This window comes from Glycine max, chromosome 18 (assembly GCF_000004515.6).
Source record: "Glycine max cultivar Williams 82 chromosome 18, Glycine_max_v4.0, whole genome shotgun sequence".
Classification (NCBI taxonomy): domain Eukaryota; kingdom Viridiplantae; phylum Streptophyta; class Magnoliopsida; order Fabales; family Fabaceae; genus Glycine; species Glycine max.
The window spans coordinates 12,326,256-12,341,765 of NC_038254.2; the positions used below are offsets into that span (position 1 = coordinate 12,326,256).

At 33.8% G+C, this 15,510-nt stretch overlaps 1 protein-coding gene across 1 annotated transcript in view; it reads right to left on the reverse strand.

Moving 5' to 3' along the window:
- LOC106796879 (imidazole glycerol phosphate synthase hisHF, chloroplastic-like) overlaps positions 1 to 12,002 on the reverse strand; it is a 14,751-nt gene extending 2,749 nt beyond the window's left edge. The window contains exon 1 of the mRNA XM_014770522.2: positions 11,995 to 12,002. The gene's annotated coding sequence lies outside the window, so the exon portion shown is untranslated. The remainder of the gene's footprint in view (positions 1 to 11,994) is intronic.
- Between the last annotated feature and the right edge of the window lie 3,508 nt (positions 12,003 to 15,510).

A 15,510-nucleotide genomic window follows, 5' to 3' on the forward strand; every position in this document is an offset into this window, starting at 1 on the left:
TTTAGTAGTAGTATTTTTTAAGGAAGACGGGCAGTCACAGCGAAATACTGTTTGGCGAAGCCGAACTATTTCCTATAGTCAATTGCTATATTATCTTATTTTTTTAAAAATAATAATAAAAAATACAATAAACTCTAGTTTAGTCAATGTATATATTGAGAATAGACTATCAAAAGGACCTAGCTTGCTCTAGATATATATATTGACAATTTGGCTGATATAGCCCAATTAATATAATTTATATTTCTATAAATTTTTATATATTATTTTGGATAACAGATGCTTATGATTAGAAATATGCATGCATATACTTTATGCTTAATACTGGATGAGTAATTTATTTGACATGTGGATATTTTAATTGGAATCATGGATAGGCAATATAGTAGCGTTATTATCATATCTTATTTTGTTGCTAATGCATAAAAATATAAAGAAGAATCACAATTATTTTACAGATTTATACCTAAGTAAATTATTTTACTGATTCAAATCTCTTGACTAAACAGAGGGATTATATCAAATTCAACAAGTATAATTCAAAACCAAATATGTAGGCAAAAAAATAAAATTTATAAGGCCTTCTTTTGTTTTGCTAGAAAACTCAACTTAAGAACATAGCAATAGTATTCCCCTCTGTAGCTTGTTATGTTATATTCTGTGAGAGTTGAAGAGGTTCAGCATAGCAGTGCATAATATGAATTTACTCAAGCAGTCCAATTTGTACAAATGATTTATTCAAGTAGTTGTTGGTGCAATAAAGTTTCATTCAGTCATTTTATCAAGCAGTTTGCATATAGTAACCCTGTCTGTGATTCCAGAAAATAGCTCTAACAGCTTTGAAACCAAGTTAGTTCAAACATAAAAGCAACACAAAATAATTATAATATGAAATGAAGCATACAATACAACAATACAACAACAACATCAAAGTAGACAAAGACGCAAAACCAACAATATAGTTAAGCCCAAGTGATTCGTACCTGCTTAAAGAGACGTGTTGATGTTTGTGGAGCTTTCCTTGCACGCAACATGCCACGGTAATTGACCAAGTCCAGTCTTGGTGAATAACGAGTAGCAGAAAAAGGAGAAACACAGTCATTAATAATTCATTTCTTCAACATTATAGAGTACAGTATACGCATCTTCAATTTTCTACTCATCATTCCAAATCTTGTACACGACTACCCGAGCACAAAATTATCAATCTAGAAATGAGGAAAAAGGCTTGGTGTTGCCCTGCATTGCTGAAAATATAAATATACATATAAATGAGAATGTTAAACATCTTTCTAAAGTAGAAAAAAAAAGTGGCATAGTTTATTGGACTTTGTTGTGGCTTGTTTGAAATCAAATTATATATGATTTAGAATCACATTAAAATGTCAACTGACATGATTTTAAGTCAATGTCTACATATTTAATTTAATTTTAAATTAATGTGGAGTTAAAGTTCATCTAACTTCAAAATTAATTTTTTAAGTTCAGCAGAAATGGTCACCCAATGACAACACAGGCAAGCAGACAAGTTACCTTGTGAGCAAGAGAGTAAGCCATGGCTCTTTCTCTTTTGAAAGCTCCTTCTTGCCTCATTTGTATCTTTGTCTTAACGTCTTCCAACGTTCCTCTGCTGTCACACCATCCTTCCTACAGATTCCATTAGATACAATACCACACCACAGGTAAATGATGAAACACAAGCTTGTATGGGTGAGTTATAAATTATAATACCTCAGCTTGTTTCAAAAGATCATGTTTACTCCGTCGCACGTTGAGCAAGTTTTGCACAGCTTGCCCCTCTATGGACATCCTCACACGACTAGCTCTTACTCTGGCCTGAACTCGAACCAAGGCCTGCATGCACCTTAATGTCCCCGCTGTCTGCTTCCTCACCTGTCTCCCCCCGAACAAGTGCTTGAATCCTCACCACTGCCTTCAATGCCCTCAAAGCCCTTCTTGCCTGCAATCACCACACAAGTGATGTCGAAATATAAGGTTGGTCTAGTGGTAAAGGCCGAACGCAGAAGGAAAAGGGGGAGAGGCCATATGTTAGAAACTAACAATCCTAGCAATTAATATTTGTCTATAAAAAAAAATAGTGAATGTAAGATGGTATACCAAGAAGGCGCGGAGCTTGGACTCATCCAGATCGCACTGAGTGGAACCTCCGACGCTGCTGGTGACGTTGAGGAGGCGGTGGCCACCCTCGGGGATGAAGGCGTCGGCGTAGAGGGAGAGCCCGCGGAGGCAAAAGGCGGCGGAGAGCGTGACGTCGACGGGGAACAACCGGGGGAGCGCTGTGAGAAGGAGGCAGAGGAGGGTGGAGAGTTGGGAGAGCGATGCGGAGACGAAGAGGCATTTAGCCTTTGGAGCGAGGAGTGAGACGCGGGTGGAGCCTCTAGAGGGATTGGGGGTTAGGGTTCTTGGCTGCACTGCGCATGTACCACTCTCACATATATATCCAGGGCTTTTGTTTTAATTGAGATAACGACGGTCTTTTATTAAGACTCGTTGTTATTGTTATCACCAACACACATTCTAAGGCGGTTTTTTAATAATCGTCTTAGAATGTGTCCTTTTTGTAAAATAATTACAAAAATGCCACCGGTTAATTTTTTAAGGCGGTTCTAAAATAACCGTCATAGATTCGCTGTCGTAAAATCCCACATTTTTAGTAGTGTTCAACACCCCTTCGGTGCACTTCTCCCTACTAAAAATCCATCTATTTTGCAAGAAACAATTAATTTAGCAGGATTTTTTTTCTAGTACAGTCCTTAAACAGAATACTTGAATGCATGGAATATCTACGAATACCCAAAGAGTAAATTTTGATGATATATTCAATATACGAATTTTCTCAGAGCTTTGTGTTCTATTCTGACCTTTCTAGTTTCTTCTCCAATTAATATACCCTTAACATGTATTTTTCTCCCTTTTGCTTCGTTCTTAATTTTTTTTCATTTTTAATTGTTTTATTTAAACATTGCTTGTTTCTATCGTATCAAGAATTTGTTTCCAAATAAATAATTAGTCTATATTTTAAGCATTGCTTTGAGTCAGATTTTGTACTCACTTTAGAGCACCAAAGGTATATTGATATTATTATCTTATTCTGGACTTGCTGTTTTCTAACAAGAGCAAAGGTATTGGCTTCACCACTTTCTGTTACTAATGGTTCTATTCATGTCATGCCAGTTAGTGGTTGTTTACACTTTCCTTATTTGGTTTGTATCTTCATACTGGAAGTGCCATGACTTTGTAATTCATAACCACATGGTTGATGATAATGGAAGCAAGAGAACAAACTTAAATTCGTTCACAACTAACAATTTGAACAAACTTTAATTTTTTTTTATGCTGATGTTGTATGATTTTTTTATACAAATTCTAGTTTTTTAAAGAAAATTATTTTAGGTAGTTTTAATTTTAATCTTCTCAAATTCAGAATTATTATCAATTTTCCCAAAGATTAATATGTTATTAATAATAACTAAAATAAGTGGTTTGTTCAAGGACCTGGGGTAGGTGGGGAAAATGTCCTTGACTTTTTTTTTTAATATGACAAAATTGAAACTTAACTAAAATTCAGAATTCTTTGGTTTTTCATAAAAAAGAATGTTTTCATTGGTGGTTCGAATCTGGGAGTCTACTGATATGCGTTTTTTTTTTACTTGTTGTACAGTTTTGCAGCTTTGCTATAAGCAGTTAACTGGAAGGATACCTACACAACTTGGTGATTTGAAGAAGCTTAGTGTTCTTGCTCTTCAGTCAAACCTGCTGGGTGGAGCTATCCCTGCTAGTCTAGGTGATTTGGGAAAGTTAATGAGGCTAGATTTGAAATCTAATAATATCTTTGGTTTCATTCCCATTAAACTAGCTGATCTTCCTTCACTGCAAGTTCTGGATGTTCACAATAATACTCTCTCTGGGAATGTACATCCTGGTAAACATGATGCTACTCCTCTCATTTTATTTTATTGCTACTATCCATTTCTTCATTGATATATTTTGTTTTGTCATTGAAAATGTTCAAACTAAAATAAGTTTATTTTGCTACCCTTTATTAAAATGATTTACGTTATGATTGTTTGATACTTCAATAATCAGCATCTTTTAAATATTCTGGTATAAAGTATACACCAACAACATGTTATTAGTAAGAAAAGGCCGTGGTTGGTACTGAGAGCATCTCTTTTCTCACTATTACTCATGGATGCTTCAAGAGAACACTCTTTCTCATGGTTTATTTTTCAATGAACAAGCTTTTGATGGATCTTTGCTTCTGAACACTCTTTCTCAGGGTTTATTTTTCGTGGGTTATTGATTAATAATTAAAAACCTGATCCAAGTGCTCCTCTATAACATTGCTACATGACTAGCTCGTTGTTTGATTATAATATATAACCTTAAATGTCCTTGAAAGGAGTTGGACTAATGGATTGTTTTATTGACCTGGAGAAAATATGGCATCGCTGTTCATATAGTTTTGTGAAAACACTTCTTAATTTCCATGGCAATATGAAATAAGTATTTTTATTCACGTTCTGCTACTAGTTGTTAACTTAAGCTTCTTTTTCTCCTTTGTATAACTTGCCCAAGTGTCAAACATCTACATAATAAATATGAAGATCCTTTTATTTTCCTCTATACAGATAACTTGCTATTGACCAGAAAATAGTCAAGCTAGCAGATTTTGGTTAGAAAAAAGTCATTAACTGAGATGATGACTGCTGAAACAGGAACTTACCGTTGGATGGCTCCATAGTATTGACAAATACATGCACTTTAATGTGAATGTAAACTGCTTTGATCAGTTTTAAGTAGAAAACAAAATAGAATTTTGTTAGCTTAGCTTCTTTAAATGTGATAAAGACCATAAAATAGTGTACTCTTCTGACATTTGCTTGGCTTCTTTAAAAGTTCGTGTTATTTACTTAGATAGGTTTACTTGAACTCTGAATTTGCTATACTAGATAGTTTTACTTTTACCTAATTACTAATCTTTTTCTTTTCATTTAAAGCTGTGAGAGTACATTAATATTTTCAAGTAAGTAGCTACCAATTTACTGATAATATATCAATTGGTATCTGGTGAATGACATGAAATTCTATTAATTGTAATTAATATTCAATATTTAAATGATAGAATAAATATAAATAATACTAAAACCAGTATTTTAATTACAATATTATCATATTGTAATTAAAATACTGGTTTTCATATTATAAATACTGATTTATTGATTATTAGCAATATTGATAATATTAAAAATATAAAAAATGATCATTAATTAACAAATTTTTAATTGCAAGTTATTAAATATTTAACATCGTTTCTTAACTTAGCACCGAGGTTGAAAAGCGTTATTTTACAACGTTAACTAAGATAAAAACGATGTAGAAGGTGTAATTTCTACATCATTTCTTAACTAAGCACCGATATTGAAAAGCGCTATTTTACAGCGTTCACTAAGATAAAAACGATGTAGAAGGTGTAATTTCTACATCATTTCTTAACTGAGCACCGATGTTGAAAAATGCTATTTTACAACGTTCACTAAGATAAAAACGATGTAGAAGGTGTAATTTCTACATCATTTCTTAACTGAGCACCGATATTGAAAAGCGTTATTTTACAACGTTCACTAAGATAAAAACGATGTAGAAGGTGTAATTTCTACATCATTTCTTAACTGAGCACCGATGTTGAAACTTTCTACAACGGTGATATAGGGACCGATGTTGAAACTTTAAACTTTCAACAACATCTTATTCAACATCGGTCGACCACCGATGTAAAATGTGATTTTCCACCGATGTTGAAACTGCGTTTTCTAGTAGTGTATACGACCATCTCTCCTATGTGAGCTAGTACACCAGTAAGCAGGTTGGAGGTTACACGACATTATTCAAGGTAAGTAAAATAATTGTTTAATTGTGATTCTTTGTATTATTATTTCTTTATTACTATAATTAATTTTTTTGACAATATTTTTTATAGTCTTAGGTGTTTGCGCATCTGCCCACTTTTTTTTGGCTATTTCAAGCCTAGGACTGGTTAGATGACCTCATTAGCCAGCAGATGGAAGCCAACACGAAGCACTGGGCAGACTCATTCGATTAGGGAGAAGCTGGATGACCTCCAAATGGATGTTGTTGTCTGGTGTCCTTATGAGCACCACAAAGGTGTTAAACTTTTCACCCAATAGGCTTTTTTCTCTGGCTTCATCATGTGTGGGACGAACGTGTGGCTGTATCTTCTGGAGAGGATGCTGAAGTAGTTTGGTTATGTTCATCGCATCTCACAGCAATGTCTCACATATGAGGCTTGTGACATAACATGGATGGAGTGCCAACAAGATGTCATTCTACTGGGCGATGTTGTGCCACCTAGGGGTCCTTGGGCTTGCACCCCTAACTACCTGCCTTTGTTTTATCGGGTTTCCCACCCATATGCCATTTCACTAGAGGAGGGAGAGCCACCATATCCTTCTGTATGTTTATGGCCCATCCCAGTGTAACTACCACTTTAGCAGCCATTGATAGAGTATGTACCAGGTGGAGATTACTCTTGCCAGGTAAATCAAAATGGATTTTCACTACAATAAAAATGACATATGCCTACAGAGGTTTTTTCCTACACACATAAATTGGTGTAGGTAAAAGTCAAAAAATCTAATGCCTCCGTGGACCACTCACCTCCTCTTCCACTCTTCAATTCAATTAATATCTCTCTCTCACACTCACACACACTCTCTCTCTCACACACACACTCTCACTCTCTCTCTCTCATACATACACTAAGTTCCCTCTCCAAACATGGCGGCAATTTTCTCTTCTTCGCTCTTCGTTTCCTCGCCTATTCCCGAATCCATAAAGCTCCACAACTTTTCAGGTTCGTAGTCTTAACCTATCCTCGCTCTTTTTGTTCCTCTGTTATCAGTTTCATTCTCCAATTTCTTCTTCTCTAGGGCTCGCTCCTTGCTCCTTCAGGATAAAGAGGAAAAAGTGATCGTGTAGGATTCATTCCCCTCCAAAACCTCTCCTCTTCACTCTGTTGATAAATCAACTAGTGGAAACTCGATTAACACCTCTGCGTTCGAGAAATGGATTATCAAGGTTGAACAATCGGTGAATATCTTTCTCACGGTAATTTAATTCTCCTCCTTCAATCACTTAACTGAAATTCACCGTCGGAATCACCATATACTGTTGTATTGTTACGCATCCTTATTTATTATTCATCTTTCTAGCAAAACATTTTAATTGAGTTATTAAGTGTATGAACATTCACCAAGCATTTTCAGATTAATCGCGTTACTTGATATTGAGGGAAACTGCAGACAAATGCCGCCGGTGCTGTCACAATTGCGTTTGTGTTGTCGTCACTAACCATTTTTTAAACCTTGATTTTACATATAATTGAAACTTTCTTCACTCGTGGGTTCTGCTTTTGGGGATTTTTATTCCTAGGAAGAAGGATGTGAGTATTTGAGAATGTTGCATTACTATAATATTTGAGAAATAAGGACACATACAAGTTATAATTTAATTGGTGGACTAAGTTCATATATCTCTAAAATCTACCATATTTTTGAAGCAAATATAAGGAAAGTTAAAAAGCACTGAAACACGCATATATGCATTGTAGGAACTAAGAATAAATCTTATAAAGTTGAATTTTATGAAATTTTATTTTATAAAAATTGTGTTTATATCTTTTTCTACATAGAGTCTCAATGTCTAATCAATACTTGCAAATATTCTGTTAAATGTGCATAGGAAAATACATAATCTCGGTCCTTGAGGAGAATTAAATTAATAAATAACGTTTCAATACATTCATAACTTATCATATATGTGTACATAATATTCACTATTGATTATTTCATCATTAATTGAAATTACATACTTTACCTTTTAAATTCAGAAGCTTACTATAGAAAAACAGGATCCATTTTTTAAAGTTCCACTTATTTACTTTTCACTTTTATATATTTTGGGTCTTTGCTCTTGGTCTTTTTTGGATACTTATATTGTGTTTAAAATCTTCTTTTCAATGTTTTGAAGTTTTTAATATGGAGAAGTTAACAAAAACGACTGCTCAAGGAGATCGACTTATTTGTTTCTCTCAATGAGGACAGGTTAGGGGTAATCAAGCCTTTTATGGTTTGGAGATGCTACATACCAAGCCCATATAAAGTGCCAGAGTCTAACTAGGTTGAGTTTTCTAGGTTTGTTTCATGAACTTTGGAACATTTCCCTGCCTTATTCGGTTATTGTTAAAAAGGAGCTTAAAAGCTGATAAAAAGTAAGAGCTTAAAAAAGTTTATATCTGAACTCTGAAGGATCAGTTAACCCCATTCAAATGTGGTTTTTGGTACAAGCAAATGTAATATACTCATCATAAAATAACTGCAGCAAGTTCCAAATGCTTTCCTAGGAAGATTTCCATGCAAATGTTCACACAACCCTTCACAAGGATTGCAGGGGTTTCATCTCAACTACAGCATTCAACATATATTTGATGGCATATGGGACCCACATACAGTGATATGGGGTGCAAACTAGCCCTTGAAGACAAAAAAAGAGTCGCATTTAGGAGGAGGCAGAGGCATGAACATGTTGATGCAGCAAGGCATGCCAAACCTTGCAATTGTTCAAGTTTGGCCTCTCAGCAACAAAAAGGTCACAGAACCAAAGAGAAACTAATTCAATTCCATTGTAGTAGTTGCTTGCTTTGTGTATGTTGCCCTTTAGCCTGTGTCTGTTGTTTCATCAAGCTACCATGCAGAATCTGTCTTCAAGCACTGAGGTGTGCCCGGAAATGGGCATGTTATGGATCAAAGAATAATAGGGTATGAGCTTTAAATTGACTGCATAGGAAAAATCACCCTTTAGGTTTCTTGTTGAACACCATTTAGGAAAAATCACCCTTTTTTGTTTTCATTTAATTCTTTGTACTATGTCTTACTTGGAACTTTTATATAATTGAAGGCTAGTGACTGAAGCTTTGAAAAGGCTATTGTTGTTCTTGTTTCTGTTGAATGTAGCTTCTTCTGTAAATCACTAAATCCCTTGTTATTTATTGAATAACTCGCCCTTTTTTTTCAAACCTTACTTTTTTGTGCCATGTGATGTTTTAACATAAGCTTGCGCAGAATAGAGATTGTATACTTGCAAATTCGTACATAGATTTGTAGTTTTATTTAAAAAATCAAGTTTTACTTTTGAAGTCAAAAAGTAATTTCCAAACATGCAATTCTTCATCTTTCTAGTGTTGGATTTACATTTGTACTGAGTTTTATTGCAGTTGAAAAATCCACTACCATTTAATTTATCCTTTTGCATAACAGGCTGGGTTTGTGAATTCCTTGGCTTTTGCAAAATCAGGAGAATTCTTAGTTGTTGGAGTTGGACATGTGAAAATTTTCTCAAACTGTGTCCTGCTTGTATGCTTTTTTTTTTTTTTGTATACTATTTACTGAAATTTCGCTGGAAACATTGCCATGGACAGAAAAGCTATCTGTGATGTTGGGGGTTAAGATGATTATTTAATGCTTTTCTCTGCTCCTTCAGTCTGAATTTTCCCATTATGGTTGCAGACCGTTGTCCTCAAAGTTGGTATGTCATGTCAAGGGTGTGCTGGAGCAGTAAACAGGATTTTGGGAAAAATGGAAGGTATTTTTATTCCTGCAAGCTATCTCTACTATCAGATCCAAAATGAAAATGATCTAGTAATTGTAGCAATGTAGTATCTTACATGTGAATTTTTTTGTAGTAAACTCAGAAAAATGCAGATCAAACCTGTGTGTTCTCTGTCAATTCCATTGACAAACTAGTGTCTTGCTTCTGTCAGTTTTATCACAATCAAAATATGCTGCATGCTTTACATTCTAAATTTTTAATTATCATAACTATTTGGTTTGTTTTGTTAATTTTGATGTTCTTTTTCATTCCTTTGTATAATTTCTTTAAATTTGTGTGTAATGCCATTTGTAATGTTAAACACCAGAAGTTCCAGTTAATATCTTTTTCTCTTAAACTTCTTGCCATTTTCTGTTGGGTGATTAAGTGGTTTTCCTGTTCACAATTAACTTTCGGACATAATCAAGAATACCCTGCACAAGTCAAGGGCTGTTAAGGCCTGACTAAAATTTGCCAAGACTCAGAAAAATTACATAACATGGAGAGTGTTAAAAAAGTGTGTACTCATAACAAGGGTAGAGACTGAGGACCACCCGCCGGAGACACCGGAAGAGACTTCTCAGCCTCTGCAGCCGCAACCATTTGCTTCTTCTTCATTAATAATCTCTTTCCAGTCCTCACTCTTCTCATTGTTTGCAAGTCCCCAAACCTTACTATCACCATCTTTTCTTCTTCTGCATTTGTCCCTATAGTGCTCTTGGCTTCCTCCACAACCATTGATGTAAAATTTATACTCTTGTTTCGAATAGACGAATATAAAAAAAAAAACACATTAATTAAGAAAATGAATTAGTACTGGCATTTAGTTGTATTAATTTTATTTAAAAATAAATATTTTTTTTTCTAAACTACCCTTTCTTAAAACTTGATAACAAACAATTTTAAATGAGCATATGAGAATGAGAGTTGCTTTCATATGGGAAAAAGAAATAACCTCAGGCTTTAATGGAAGTAGTCACTTTTAAATTGTTGAGTTGCTTTATTTATTATGGGTGGTGTCGTGATGCAGTCACGTATGTATGTAATGTAAGCTTTCAAAAACTGAAAGTGCTTTAAATGAGCATGAGTTATCACAATATATAGGCCATCAAATGCAATGATCATCAAATGATGATGCTTTATTTATTAATGAGTTTTGACTTTTGAGACTCTTCTTCTACTTGCACTTGGGTTCTTTCCGGTTTTAATTCCAACATTCTAACTCCAACCATCAACTATGGATGGCACCTCCACTCTTCCGACACCGGCATCACCGACATTGCTTTGCACTCCTCCGGGATCAAGTCAGAAAAAGGTATGTGATGTGTTACTTGTTGCTTCTAGTTTGCTGTATTTGTCCCTCTTAAGCAACTAAAAAATATTCTTGATTTTTTACTCTTATATAATTAAAGATTTGTTTGTTTGTTTGCTATGCGTCTTCCTTTCAATTCCCATCTCATCCTTAACGTTAAAATCAACAAGCTTATTCACAAATGGTTGATTGGTTTCCATAATCTAGATAGAGGATTGATAAACAAAACTATGGAGATTAGTGTATCTTATAATTACCTCAACAGTGGCCATTTGGAATGCAAAGAGGGAAAGTAATAATAGGATGAAGTATGAACTGGAAAGGAAAGCTAAGAATAAAAGAGAGTGGTTGTGAGTTGATCGAAGTAAGAGAGGTTTAAATATATAGTTGTAGAGTCTTCAACACTAATACCTTCCTAGAGAGTGTGAGTAATGGCCACTTCCAAGAATCTTTTTCAAGCAGACAACTCATGCCACTATATACCAAAAAATTAAATATAATAATAACAGAGATCACCATTTCCAGTTGTAAATGATTTTTGTTTCCTTTCATTTATTTTTCAAAAATATTACTTTGACAAATAACTAGAATAAGAGATACACGAATATATATATATATATATATATATATATATATATATATATATAATATCACTATTTATATTCATATATTTTAATTTATAATTTATGATAGCATATAAATTAATAAAATAAATTTTTATTATTATTATTATTATTATATTATTATTATTATTTTTAAATTTTTATTATTAATTAATTTAGTAGTAGTATGAACCAAAATTTTAATTCTTTAGAAAAAGACTCAAATAAAAAGATATAATAGAAATTAAAAGGTTATTTAAGCCTTAAAAATATTAACTAAATTTTTCATTAACATAAATTAATTATTATTTTGGCCTAATTATTCAATTTTAACTTTGGACCATTTAAATAAAGTAAAGACATTTAACTCCAACCATCAACTATGGATGCCACCTCCACTCTTCCTTTCAATTTTAACTTTGGTCCATTTAAGCTTATTTTGGCCTAGTTATTCAATTTTACAAGGAATGTACACCAGACATATCTGGACTTTGTGCAATGTCGCGCTGCTTTCCATTTCCACCACCAGGATATACAAACAAGGGATATGAAAAAGAAGGCTACAACAGAGGACGTGGAATTACTGACAAAGGTTAACGTACTTTCCTTATATTCACAGGGTACATTTTGTTTCATTATCATGATTTGGGATACAAAAATGAAATTTCTTGTCAATTGTGTAGCTGTTAAATATAAGATACATCTTTGCAAATGGACCATCAAATTGTTTTTTAAGAATATACGTGCTATGTGGCTATCAATATAACTCATCCATGATGTGGTTTAATTATGTACATCCCTTTGTTCTGAACCATAGATGAATTGGATTTGCTAAGGGTCCATTTTAATTGTGTCCTTACTCTGTTTTTTCCTTAGAGTTGGGCAGCATTGGCGGAGAAAGTTAGATTGGTGCTCAATGAGTATCCACAACTCAGGCTAACCCAAGGGAGAAAAGTGCTAGAGATCTGTCTAACCATTAAATGGGACAATGGCAAGGCTCTTGAATTTTTGTTAGAATCATTGGGTGAGTAGATAACTATATATATTAATTCATGCAAAAATAGCCTTACTTTGATATCTCACCTACCTACACTACATATATAACATATATTTGTTCTGATTCACTATAATAATACTATTTGCGTATTTCTAGGGTACGAGAATTCGAATGATGTATTTCCAATCTATATTGGTGATGATCGAACTGATGAGGATGCTTTTAGGGTAACAAATGCTGCCACGCCTAGTTAGTTAGTTAGAGGTGTTAATGTTAAACATATACCTACAGTTGAAGATGATAGATACATATTAAAGACTTTTACCTACAGTTAAGAGATGTAAGTAGAAGTTAATGACTTTTACCTACACACTATACATAGTAGGTAAAACCTATAGTAACAGACAATTAGCTGTCATTATATGGCCCCTCAAAGTTGACGGAAGAAACGTTTGTAGGACAAAGTCTATCATACATTTACCTACGGATTTTTTATTTATAGTGACAGTTTTTGTCCGTAGGTATAGGTCATTTTTCTTGTAGTGTTTGTTAATTTCCCCCCCTAAATTGTCACTTTAAAAATAGTTACTAGTTGAAATTGTTCTTGTAGGATCGAATCTGGATGGCGTCAAGCACCATGCAAAGCTTACTGGACCTCAGAGTTGTGCCAAAGGGGACGAGTCATTATCAAATCATACAACAAGCTCTGCAATTGTTGCATGAGTGCTTCAAAGCTGATTGTAACTTAGAGAGGCAGCGGAAAAAGGCTGCCAAGGATGGTGGCAAGGGCAACAGAAAAGGTGACAGAGGCAGATGATTATTTAATTATTATTATTATTATTTGTACAATTTTTTGTTGACATATTTTTTTAGTTGATGGTGTGTTTCATTTACTTATTTTTTGTGTTCGTCAACTATTAAAACAACACACGCCTAGTAGTAACAACAACTCTTCAATTGATTCATAAAGAAAAACATTTGATAAACAACAACTACATAAACACTGATAATACATAGGTTTTTTGAAAATAAAATAAACAAACATTGTATGATTTTGATAAAGTAAAAACATGACTACATAGATTTAACATTTATCAGAGCAATGATCTCATTAGCAAATCTTAGTTTCATTGGGTTGCACAACAGGGTAAGGATTTCATTTGGAGATCAACCAAAATTTGCATTGTACTCAATCAGACCTTTGCTACTAAATTTAGAAAAGATGAAAAACATTTTTCCTACATCATCGTCATGTTTAATCTTCATACACCCATATTGAACACAACCATCACTAACGTAAATTGGTTGACGGTAAGAAAAATCAAGTAAAATTCTACAACCTCTAATAACATCAATAATTGCTTTTCTTAAGGCATCAAGCGATCTGTGGTCACTTATTGTGATGTCTTGATGACCACTAGGGGATTCAAACAATATCCCTTAAGATGATGAAATCATGTCACCATCGCAATACACAAGAGCGGATACACTCTCCATATTTTAAACAATATGGTGAATATCAAGCAAAGATGTTGAGTTGTGTTAAACCCCTACTTCTATTTATACTAGATGATCTACTATTCTTTTGTGACTCATATCATATAAATGGTTGAGATGACACTTGATAACTGTGAAATATGAGTTAATTTAATAGTCAATTTTGGCTAACAATGATTCCAATTTCTTCACATTAATATTGTTTTTAATGAAATAATGAAGAAATTAATATCTTTACAATTTTTTATAAGCAGAAGTCAAAAGAAGAAGATTTCAAGTGCTTTAGAGGAAAATTGATGCAAAAATTGGAAGAAAAAGCCTTGAAGAAAAGTTAGAAGAATTGAATAGCTCGCTTAGCGCTCTCCAGGCTTAGCGTGTAGAAAGCCCACAACGAAGCCCAAAGACGCGCTTAGCGCGAAAACCCATGCTAAGCGCGAGTTTAGCATGAAAAGTAAGTTGCCTTAGGCATATAAAAGGAGTAGGAAACAGAAAGGGAAAGACACACCGAGTCTCATAGCTCTCTAGTGAAGAAATCCAAAGCCTGAACACCCCTAATAAGGGAAACCCCCTTACTTTAGCCATTCCCTCCTTTCTTTCTTCTAGTCATTCAGCCCCTTCTTTCATCCACATTAGCCCTTGAAGTGTAAAGCCTCTCATGGCTATAAGAGGCTAAAACCCCATTGTTGGGAGCCTGGCAGGTCAACACCCTTGTAATGTAACTGTTTTTATTATCTATTAAATGCAATTTCTATTTCTATCGCTTCTTTTCTGCTCTTCATTTTTATTGTATGGTCTAATCACCCATGCATTAGTTTTAGGGATTATACATTGGGAAATGGTAATTTCTAAAGAACTGGAAAAAAGCATCTAAAAAATTCATTGCTAGGGATATAATGACTTTGTTTTGCCTTTGCATACATCTCCATGCTTAATGCGGTTTATTATTCAATCTTTGCAAAGGATTTGGGAGAGAGAATAGATAAATTAGGCTCTTCATCGTGAAGGATCAGGGTTGAGTGTCTTAATAGATATGGGTGGAAATAGGGATTTGATTAGATAGAAAATATTTTACATTATATTATAAGTAGTTTTGGCATAGTAGGTTCCAACTTTATCACATTTTGACTTCATCTTTGTGCAAATAAATTATTATTTATTTTTCTTGTTATCCTTTTCTTTGTCTTACTCCAAATTTCACACTTCCAATTCCTTATATTTTCTTCTTCTACTTCTTCTTATTACTTAATAATTGGGCTTGCAACTTAAGTACAACCAAAGTCCCTGTGGATTCGACACTTGGACTTCCATTTTAATCTTTACTACTTGTGATAAAATTGGTAAATTTGTCAATGAGTTAACAGCACCAAAAACATAAATAATTTAGATTGCGCCTATATTTAATATGATTGGTATGC